Here is a 12,016-nt window from a genome sequence, read left to right on the forward strand (position 1 = left end):
CGGGATCCCGCGGAATTGAATCCTTCAGTTGGCTAAGTCTATTCCAGTGGAAGAACTATTTTGGCCAATTCTGGGAGTTGTCCAGCTCAGGTAGTCATTATTGGAAATGTGCCCTAAAACCAATCATATGATAATACTTTAGAGACATTTCACATGTTAAACTAATCAAGTTTAATATAAAGGGAAAAGATTATTGTTTGAATCTGTCTCATATAAATGTTATATGCTTAAACGATAAGTCCAAGGAATATGTAATTGGGAGAATGTGATCTAAAGAAGTTAGATTCATGATACCATTATCTTTCGTATACATATCTTAAACGTTCTTGATCATAGGATTGCCAATTGAGCATTGACAGTCCGTTAAGATCAGTACGTGTTATGTCTTCTCTTATGGAGAGTGACTGGTCTCGAGTCATTGGTGTGATTGACACCAAGACAAGAATGTAGGTGCTCAATAGAGAATGAGTCCACTGAACACAATCAACAAGGAGTTCTCATACTCATGTCACATGAGAACTCATGGTTGGGATAATGCAATGTAGTCCTTTGACCTGAGGCATCATAGTTGTCTTGTTGTTAGATCCTTGATCTCTGACTATGTCAAAGTCACTCCATCAGAGGGTGTCCACGGCATAGTTGGGGTTAAGCCACTTAGCCATAGAGGCAAGTGAATGCACAACAAGGGATCTCTAACCTTCAAACCGTTTGATGGAGAATACTCTATGATATGATTAAGAATCTCTGGTCGGAGTATGAATGAGATTTAGGAAGTCGTTCCAAAATGAGATTTAGGAAGTCGTTCCAAATCACATTCAAGGTAATCATATAAGTAAGAAAATCACATTGGATAGTAGACATGAATAAACTATCACACCAAACAATATGGTCAAGAGTATTGTATTAGAGAAAGACTGTATTGCATTGTAATCCTAAACTGAATAGGTTCTCCACCTCTTTTGATTAGCTTAGGTAGCCATGACATACTGCTAGGTGTCATTCATGGTTTGTGGAAGCCCTAAAGGTGTGTAATCACTAAAGGGAGAATTGAAAGTAAGTTTTAATTCACAATCGATTTGAATCACCCACTACCTCGCTAATAAGATCCTAATGGATCGTACACTAAGTAAGGTAGAGATTGAAGAAACAACGGAGATGAGTAAGGATAATTAAATGGCTTAATTATTTATGAGTAAGGATAATTCAAACCCATTAACTCAAGTTGTATGACAACTTGAAAATACAAAGGGCTTGAAAGCCCAATGAATCCTTAAGGCCGGCCACATTATAGGATGAAGGGTTTTGGTTCTTTTGTCACTTAATTGAAGGACTATATAAAGAACTTTATAACATTTCATCATTAGGGTTTCTTTTGGAGAAAAATGAGAACACAAGCTTCCTTTTCTCTCTAAGAGGCCGGCCACCCTAGGAAGGTTTTACTAGCGTCTAAATCTTCCTAGGTCACTTATCTCCTCATCAATGCTCTCCTTGGTGTGGAGACTTAGAGGTTCCCTCTCTAGGGAACTTGGAGAACCCATTCCACCATCCTCATCCAAGAAGTCCATGGAGCAAAGAAGTAAGGAATGAAGGCCCTATCTCTTGGGTGATTAGCCTTTGCTTATGCAAAGAGGAATCAACAAAGGTATAAGATTTCTCAACTCACTTTGTTTTGAGTTGAGTCTTGGTCCACCATAACTATTAGGCTTTGAATTTGATGGGTAAAGTTTATTTTTGAGTGCATACGAGCATGATTCCGCCTTTAATTATTAATTGCATGTTGTAAATGTTGCTCAAATGAACTAGTTTTCACAAACATTTCCTTCAAGTGGTATCAGAGCCTAGGTCTAGTAGTTGGTGAATCCTTTTGGGTTTTGTAGTTCATAGTCTTTGATTTGAATGTTGTAATTGTTACAAGCTTTATTCTTGCTTCTTTGAATGTAAATTTTGCTAGAAAATTTGTCATCTCAAATGTTGTAGATGTAGTTCATATGAGCATGAATTTTGGAGCTAAAATTTGGTGCCATGTTTATGGGGAAATTCGGCCAAATCCAAAGGGTGAATTTTTGGGTTCATGTTTGTCTTGTTAAAAGTGTTTTAAAGTGACTTTTGGAACCCCCTAAGTACCTTAGGATGTTAACCCCCTTTTGAGTAGTGAAAATTTGAGTTTTATTGAGTGAAAACATTCATGGAGCTCTTATGGGTTTTCATGGATGTTCTTCAATGTTCTTGCTTTGTTCATACCAAGAACAAAAAGTTTGGTGATTTGATTCAATGTTTTGGTTGATTACGTAAAGTCTTTTTTTTTTTGTTGGTTGGTGTGACTTTTCAATCAACAAGACATTTCTTTTAAAAACAGTGATTAGAAGTTTGAGTGTTTGAAATTATGTTAGTCATAGTTGGTGTGTACTTTGCTTTCACACCCATACCTATTTTATTTCAACACCCTACCTATTTTTCAACTTACTTGACTTTGTCTTTCATCAAAAACCACTCCCTTACACTACCATGACCGGCCACCCTATTAACATAGGATACTTTTGGGGCTTTTGTGCAATTACATAAAGTTTTGATACTTTTGTGTATTTGCACTTTGACCCGAAAGTTTACGTTTTTACATAAAGGCCTAAAAACACTAAAGGACAAATTGTTTTGCTCATTTAATGAAGTTTTAAGTTTTTGCATTTGTTGAAATTTTTGGGTTCTAGTTGTAATTACATGAAATAGTGGACTTTTGTATTTTTACAAAGTAACCTCAAAAGTTTTGGTTTTGCAATATAGCCCAAAAAGTTGAGGTTATTGCATTTTGACCCAAATTAGTTGAGAACAAAATAGTTTTGTATCTTTAAATGAGAATTGGATTTTCATTTCATTTAGCTCCATCTAAATCAATTCTATGGATACAAAAACCAAATGGCAATGTTGCATTCAAGTTTAATTAGTTAAAGCGTTAATTAATTAAGGAAATGGTGATTATGAACCTAAGCCTACGATAATTGAGCTATGTGAAAGGCCGTCTCTCAAATTTGTTTGAACCATGGGAATGTGTAAATTAGATTTTGGTTATAATTTGATATGATCAAATGTTGTAAAAGAGCACTCTTTACTTTGAAGTACCCCCTTCTTGTTTTATTTGATATGCATGAAATTAGAGTAGTAGGGTTCAACGCCCAATAAGAAAACACACCTTAATGTGATTAAACGTGTAACTAAAATCAATCACCATCCCTAGACCGAGATCCAACACTAGGCTCGTGTTGGATTGAATCAAAGGTTCATAGTCATCCTAAGGCCCTAAGGCAACTACATAGTCCATCAATGAATGCAAATCTTATGTTAGTAATACTATATACTCTTGCTTTAAAAATATAAAAAATAAAAAATAAAAAGCCATTTTACAAGCATAGTGAGAGTATCATATACTACTAAATCAATCACATGAATCAATAGTTGTAATAGGACCAAATTGTTTTAATATGATTAAAATGAATGCTTATATGTGATGAGACCTAAAAACCCTCAACCAAACCATTATTAAGTTGACAAGCATGAGAGTGTTTTGAACACTCTTTCGTGGCCTTCCACTGTGGAAGGCTCCAATCGTTTGTGACTCATACATCGTATTCATCCAATTCTGGGGTATACAAAGTATGTGCTTACATTCAGGAGAATCCTATAAACATATGATGAAGTGAAGATAGGCAACGAGTATGGTCAATATGATATTCTTATGAGGCCATTCTTGAACCCCTACTTGAACTAGCATGGTGGGAATGACTTAACTAAGTGCAATGGTGCCAATATGATATTCTTCTGAGGCATCATTCTCTAAAGGCCAAACTAGATGGATAAATACAAAAGTTGTAAATGGCTAAAGCATTATCCTCTCATCATTATTGTTGCTAGCCAATATGATATTCTTATGAGGTGGGCTTCGTAATGGTGAGCCTCTCATACCCTACTAAGAGTTTCCTTAAAAACTCTCGAATTCCGATGAGGGATATGGAATTTGCCAAAAATAGTGGGTGGTCCTATTTGATTTAAAGACCCGGATCAAATGGCTTAAAATCAAGCAATTTATATTCGTTATGTATTTGTTTACTAATATATTTGCAATTGATATCCAAAACTTGACAAAGAAAATACGAATGCTTTAGTTTCCGGACTTAGTACCACAATCCCATAGATTGTCTTGAATGGTCTCGTCCTCACAATCTTCCTATTGATAATGTATCAATGGAAAAACATGTTAGATAAGTCTATCATAAAGAGGACAACACTTTTAGTGTCATTATTCTTCACTTACAAACCGTTGTATGAAGAAATAAGAGTTGTTTTGAACAACCCTTAGTTAACGCAAACTCTAGTGCTTGTTTCTTTGTTAAATGAATAAGGAACTTGAGAAGTAAGCACAAAGGGCATGGACACTTTATGTGCCATGATTCTTCGCTTACAAATTGTTGTATGAAGAAATGAGAGTTGCCTTGAATAATTCTTGAAAGTTTTTAATTATGTTGAGAACATAATGGTTGATTGACAAATATAGTCCATTAACATGGACTTATGATGATCTTGAATCGTTAAGTGTTGAAGTGTTAAACCACTTCAAGAGACGGAAACTAGACAATGACTTCACCTTTGAGTCCTTATCCAAATGGTTCACTAAGTTTATTGTAAACTATATAGTGAACAATAACCGCACTCTCTCCAAATCGTTTAATGTGTATAACACAATTGAAATAAGTTTCAAGAGAGATAGTGGGAGTTTAGGGACCATGACAATTGTAGTCAAGGGAGAAGTCAAATGAAGAAGAAAAAAAAATAACTCCAAGGGAACAAACTTTCTTTATGAAATGATGGACATTGGAAGGGGTATATGCAAGAAATGTCTTGCAAGTTTCAAGAACACACCTTTCGAAGGCGTTGTAAATTGTTCTTGAATAGTTCAAAACAGTTGGTTCTTCTACTTGAATGCTTGATTCCGTATTAGTAACTATGTTTTACAATTGTTGTAAAAGTGTGGCTAATAAGAAGTAGAAGCGTTCTATGTCCCTCTAGGTAGTTGTAGTCATGGGTTTGACTTCGACCCATTTTGTGAAGTGGTCGGTCGCTACAATCATCATGCCTCTGCCCCTAGTGGCAAGTAGCATAGGTCCAATCGCCCACTGCATGAATGGCTAATGGCTCATCTACGGATGGAGTTCGCTGGCAGGTAATGCAAGCATGGGTTTAAAGCGCTGGCAGTTGTCGCACCTTTGTACATACTCCTTAGCATCTTAATGCATGGTCGACCAATAATAGCCAGCGTTGTGAGCTTTTTGCGCCAAGGAACGGCCTCCAGACTGATTTCCACATACGTCTTCGTGGATTGAACTAAGAATATTTAAGTCATCAGGAGGTGATAGGCAGCGGAGATGTAATCCTGAGTACGATCTTTGAACAAGCATGCCATTCCACATGTAATAGTATGCTACCTTCATCTGGAGCTTCTTGGACTCCAGTATGTCCGCATGGAGCGTTCCATTGACTAGGTAGTCAATGATGGGATCTTGCCAATTTGGGATTGTGCTGATATGCGCCACCTTGACTGCTGGTTCCTTATCTATGCTTGGCTTTTCCAAGTACTCGACTGAATTGAGCGCATGAGCTGATGGTCTAGCACAAAGCCTAGGCTTGCTAGTGCATCTGTGTAGGCATTTTCTGCTCGTGGAACCTGAGTGAATGTGTACAGCTGGAATGTCCCTAGCTGCTCTCATACCTTCTTAAGGTATCGGGCCATCCTTAGATGCTTTGCTACGTACTCCCCTAAGGTTTGGTTGGTGATCAGTTGAGAATCGGAATAGATCGCAAGCTTCTTCACCGCTAGGTCTTTTGCCAATCGGAGACCTGTTAGTAGGGCTTTATACTCTGCTTCATCGTTTGATGCTTTGAAGCTTAGAGTGATCGCCTGCTCGAGCATCGAGCCATCCAGGGTACTAAGAACTAGGCCTGCCCCCGATTCTTGATGGTTGGATGATTCATCGACTTGCAAATGTCAAAAATCTCCATCAGGTGGAGCTTGTACGGCTATGGCATGCTCGTCTACTTCCGAGGCCCTTTCGGGCCGTGTTGTTGCATCATTCGGGCTTGGGGTGAATTATGCTATGAAGTCCACCAATGCCTGGGCTTTTATCACCGTGTGGGGTTGGTATGCTAGGCCGTATTGATCAAGTTCCAAGGCCCACTTCATCACTCGTTAAGAAGCGTTTGGACTGTGCAAAACTGATTGTAATGGGTACTAGGTCATGACCATGACCGGATGCCTTTGAAAGTAAGGTATGAGTATTCGAGCTACAACAACTAGTGCGAAAATTAGTTTTTCAATCTTCGGGAATTTGGTTTCCACATCAATGAAAGCTTTGGATGTGTAAAATACAGGCAGTTGGGCTCCCAGCTCTTCTCGTATGAGGGCAAAGCTTACTGCTACTTCTGATACCACCAAATAGATGTATAGGTTCTCCGCTGCTTCCGGTTTGGATAATAGTGGAGGTGATGTCAGGTATTGCTTCATGACCTTAAATGGTTTCTCGCACTCATCGTCTCATTTGTCCTTCTACTCATTTTTATTGTCTTGAAAAAGGGCTTGCATCGGTTAGTGGATCGAGAAAGGAAACGATTGAGTGCGGCTGCTCATTTGGTCAGACTTTGGATCTCCTTCAGATTTGTAGGCGATTTGATGTCCAGGATTGCTTTGATCTGCCTTGGATGAGCCTCGATTCCTCGCTGGGTTACAAGGTATCCTAAGAATCGCCTGATGAACACCAAATGTGCACTTGGCTGGGTTGAGCTTTATGTTGTATTCTCGAATAATGGCAAAAGTTTCTGCCAAGTTGAGAATGTGGTTTGACCGCTGCTTGCCTTTCACCATAATGTCATCGACGTAGACTTCCATGGTGACTCCAATCTACTTCTTGAACATCGTGTTTACGAGTCGTTGGTAGGTTGCTTCTGCGTTTTTTAAGATAAAGGGCTTGTAGCAGTATGTGCCTTGCTCGATCACGAATGCAGTATTTTCTTTGTCAGGCTTGTGCATAGCAATTTGATTGTAGGTTAAGTACGTGTCCAAAAAGTTGAGCAGCTGGTTCCCGGATGTTGAGTCAACGAGCAGGTCGATTCGAGGAACCAGGTAGTTATTTTTTGGCATGCCTTGTTGAGATAGGTGTAATCCATGCATACTCTCAATTTGCCTTTCTTTTTTTCATCACTAGCACGACGTTGTCCACCCATGCTGAGTGTGCCACTTCTCAATGAATCCGGTTTCTAGTAACTTGTTGATTTCTGCCTCAATGATCACTACTTGCTCGGGTGTGAAATGTCACATTTTCTGGATCAGAGGTTTAGCAATGAGATCGACGTGCAGCTTGTGACAAGCTATCGCTGGATCAATGCTAAGCATGTCAGAGGGTGACCATGCGAAGATGTTGTGATTTTCCCTAAGGAAAGTCGTGAGCTCTTCCTTCTCCGCTAGGCTCAGACATGAGCCAATTCTAGCCATCTTTTCCGACTGGTGGGGGGTCAAGAATGATGTTTTCGGTGTCTTCTTCAAGTTTCCATCCTAATTCATCTTTTAGGGCATTGTCGACCTTGACGCTATCTTTTTGATCTACCTGATGTAATTGTTATTTGGCGAGGCTAGAGTCATTTTTCTGCACTTCAGCTGTTACTGTTGGGGCGAAAGACTTATTATTCGACTCCTTGAGAACTTGTACAGTGCATCGCCTGGACATGGCTTGGTCGCCTTTGATTTCTCTGATTGCTCCTCCTCGGATGCGAAATCAAATTTTCTAGTACTCAATCGAGGTCACAGCTCCAATCTTCACTAGCCATAGTCTACCCAATATCCCATTATGGGGAGATGGGTCACTAACGATCATGAAGATCTACGATGAGACAATTAGTGGGCTGGTTACGTCGAGCGTGATAGTGCCAATGGCAGTTGAGGTGAGCCCATTGAATCTGGTCAATACTTTTGCTTTATGCTGGATCGTGCTTCCCAAGCTCATCTTCTGGATAACTGATAGTTATAGGAGGTTAACTGAGCTGCCATTGTCCACCATGACTCTGTCAATGATGGCATTGGCCAGTTGTACAAAAATCACCAGGGCGTCGTTGTGGGGAATGTCTACTCCATCAGCGTTTTGCTCAGTGAAGCCGACGATTGGTCCATGTACATCATCTATGGCTTAAACCTAATTGACCGATTTTGCCTGCTGGATCTTCCTCTTCTTGGAGTTATTGGTGGCCCCCAAATGCTAGGATTTGGCAAAGATTCTATTGATTCGAATTGTTTTAGTGCTTGGCATCGGCATCTGCTTCTCGCCTTGGCCGGGCAGTTAGTCTGTCGACATACTGGTCGCACTTGCCTTCCTTCATGAGCTACTTAAGATACCATTTCCATATGGTGCAATCATTTGTTGTGTGCCCAAGACCTCTGTGGAATGCGCAGTATTTGGTCTGGTCCATCTTAGAGGTGTCACTCCTTAAAAGTGACGGCGGTTCGAACCATTGTTTGTCCTTGAGGTCGCGAAGAATTTGGCTTATCAGGACTAAGAATCTGGTATACAACTTCAGTGTTGTGCCTCCCTTTGTTGGGGACCAGTCTCTGCCTTTGTCCCATGGCTTGATTTTGATGTTGAGCAGTTTATCGCTTGCCTTCTTCTGAGTCGATTCCAGGGCTCTGCGTGGCTGCTCAAACAGCTTCTAGGAGCAATTTTCCTCATCCCAGAAGAAGTGTTTTTCTGCCAAAGCATAAGATTTTGCCATGGATAGGTTCCCACCCATAATTAATTCTCCGAAAGCGAGTGATCTGCCTGAAGTGCCTTTCAAAAAGCTGAGCATGCGATGCTGTCATTGCATCCGATAATCTTTGCCTTCTCCGCCTTAAATTTTTTGACGTAAATGCGGAGTGACTCTTTCAGGTTCTTCTTCATGTTGAAGAGGTGATCAAACTTCTTTTTGATCGAGCGGTAGGATGAATATTCCTTAGTAAAAACCAAGGAAAGTTAGCTGAAGTTCCAGATTGAGCGTGGCGGCAGGGTGTGAAACCAGTCTTGCGCCTCGCCTTGGAGAGTTGTGGTAAAAATCTTGCACATGAGAGCGTCATTATTGGCGTAGAAGGTCATGGCATTTCGGTAGTGCATCAAGTGTCTGTCCGGATCTTCATCTCCCCTAAACGAGGTGAAATGTGGTGGGTTGAACTTCCGCGGTGGCTCCGTCTACTTGATCTCATCTATGAATGGTGACCTGCTCAGGTTGGCCACGTCTCTACGAATGGCATCGTCGGTAGTGTCAATACGCTGGAATTCGCACAGCTGCTCTTCTACGAGTCTTTGTACTTCCTCCTGGATATGTGCCTGGTGGGGTAGCGGAGCCTCAAACTACCCTTGGTGTTGACCTGATGGTACATGCTGCTCTTCGACTCATCTTGCTCGTCTATGTCACGGTTGCGGTACACGTGGTTCACCTTGTGCTGCCTATCGTCACTCTGGACGAAAGCTGCCAGTGGAACTTGAGCTAGACTGCTCACGTACTCTTCTCTGGGCGTCATGCAGCTGCCTACTCCGTTGCCTCATATGAGGATCACCTTGTGGGCCTAGCCTCGTATTGACGCTATTCTTAGAACGTCCTGAGTGCTCATTGGAGTGTGGACCTAACCTCGAATGCACACTGACTCATGAGCCAAGTCAGGAATAAACACTTCTCCGCGCATCTAGGCGGGAGAAAATGTTTCCTCGAGGGCCCAAACAAAAATGCACACTACCCGAACGCATGGTTCGTGGCGGGCTAAGTGGCTCTTTTTGGGGATGTCGCTAGAATAAGTTATGTTCTTTCGCCCTTGTCCTGCCTCAAGACACCTCATCTGGGGCACGCTGCATCTCGATGCGCTCAAAGAGCTAGTTCACCAAGGTGGTTGATAGGATCATATTTATGCGACTTAGTTAGCTTGTTTTCTTGCATTTACATAGCTAATTTCTACTTATTAGAGTGTTTTAAACTGTTTTCATGTGTTTTCAGGTTCAAATGACAAAGTTGGCAAGAAAGTGCAATTTGGAGTATTTTGGAGCAGTTTTGGGCCAAGAATGGATAGCACATACATGGAGCAAGGTGGATGGACGTTTTTGAAGTTCAAGAGGCTAGGAATATGCTGAAGAGATGAAGAAAATAAAGTCAAGTCAAAGAAGATAAGGAATTAGCAAGAAACAAGGAAGCATTATCCAAAAACCTTATCTTACATTATCCAAACCTTATCTTATCCTAACCTTATCCTAATCTACCTAATTTCCAGCTGCAATGAGGACATCTAAATGACATTAGGATACCTACAAATCAAGTTTCTAGAAGCCAAGCCCTATCCCTAAAAGGGTGACGCATCCACCCATTCTAGAAGCTATGTTTCCTACTGTAAGGACCATTCCCCTCCTTCTCAGCCCTTTGACATGCCTTCCCTTATCTCTTTAAATTTCATTGTGTCGTAGCAATCATACATCATCCATCTCTCACCACAATTCACAACACACATCCATCATACACAGAAATCTCTCTATTGCCGCAGCCTTGCAAGGAGAAAGGAGATGAGACCCTTGGAGTCGTGCCCTACCATTCACGCTTGGATTGCTGGAACATTCCTAGGTGTATTCTATCTTTTGTTTTCAATGTTTAATTTAAGTTATCTTTGTTTAAGTGCGAACATGTGGAACTAATTTCATTTTAGCTAGAGGTGAATTCAAAGCCATGAACATATGTGTGATATGAATTCATTACATCCAGTTATTGTTTCATAAATCGTGAATGCAATTTACTTATCTGTTTGATTAATAACTTATTCTTGTATGTTGATTAAGGATGCATACTTAGTTTGCATGCAGGGATTTGATGCTAAAATATATGGGAGTTTTACCTAATAGTTATAAACTTATATTTACAAGTAGTGGATGTTGCTAGTCACGATCGCGTTAAGTAAATTCATGGCAGGAGTATCGTGCATTTCATTGTTATGAATGTCATGTCAATGCTTATGATTTTCACATAACTTAATGATCTTTGATATGTATCTCTATTATGCAGTTCATGTAGGGAACTTGATAAGAATAATTTGGTTGCGTCGCTGAGTCCAATTCAATGAATTTAGGAAAATTTTATGGTTAATTTATGCAGTTAACGGTTAACTTGGGGCATTGTCATTCATGGTTTATAGGAAGAATAACTGGAAATCGATTTGTATGCATATGTGTCATGTGTGGAGATGAACCCTCTAGTTAGCCATTCACCCATTAAAACACCCAATTTCGTCCAAAGTTGTTTAGAGTCTTTAAATCTGTTTGCTTTTACTTTAAATTCGTCAAAAACCACTCCCTCTTTATATTTCGTGTCTTTTAGTTAGAATTCGTCCATACACATTGTTTTGAGTCTTTTTAGATCAATTTTCGTCTAAAGTTATCCTTAGTGTTATTTTTGAGTCAATTAGTTTGTTTTGTGTAGTTTTGAGTAGTTTAAGTCAGTCTTAAGTCACTAGAGTCTAGTTTTGTATTTTTAAGTTTAATTTGTGTTGATTAGCATCCCTCCTAATCCCCGGCTTAGAACGATCCCTACTTACACATACTATAACTATCAAAAAGAGGGTTTAAGTTTGTGTGCTATTTTATATCACATCAGTGGTCTACTGCGCGAGGGTGTTCGTCAAATTGGTGACCTGCAGAGGCAAGTCGTGCTCACCATTTGGATTAGAAGAGCTCGGATGATGGGCGTCTCCATGTGTGGTGGAAGTATAGTGGACTGCAGGTACAAAGCTTGGGCCTAGAGTGGGCAATCTTGCAGAAAAGTGGGGTGTAAGTAACCTTGAATCGATCGCGGGACCTGTGGTCGAAATCTGAATTGCTAGAGGTGGCCTCGAAATGGATTAGGTTGCAGGTCAGATCATCGAAGCGGGTCACGGAGCGTGTTAAACATGTGCATGCTCGCCCTAGATTTGTATGGCCGTGGG

The 12,016-nt window shown here is 40.4% G+C and overlaps 1 long non-coding RNA gene across 1 annotated transcript; it reads left to right on the forward strand.

Moving 5' to 3' along the window:
• The first annotated feature begins 1,390 nt into the window (after positions 1-1,390).
• On the forward strand, positions 1,391-10,830 carry LOC126582906 (uncharacterized). The gene is made up of 2 exons (XR_007609628.1): positions 1,391-1,642; positions 10,051-10,830. It is a non-coding gene; the product is annotated as an uncharacterized LOC126582906 (long non-coding RNA).
• The last annotated feature ends 1,186 nt before the right edge of the window (positions 10,831-12,016 follow it).

Source organism: Malus sylvestris, chromosome 1 (genome assembly GCF_916048215.2).
Source record: "Malus sylvestris chromosome 1, drMalSylv7.2, whole genome shotgun sequence".
In the NCBI taxonomy this organism is placed as follows: domain Eukaryota; kingdom Viridiplantae; phylum Streptophyta; class Magnoliopsida; order Rosales; family Rosaceae; genus Malus; species Malus sylvestris.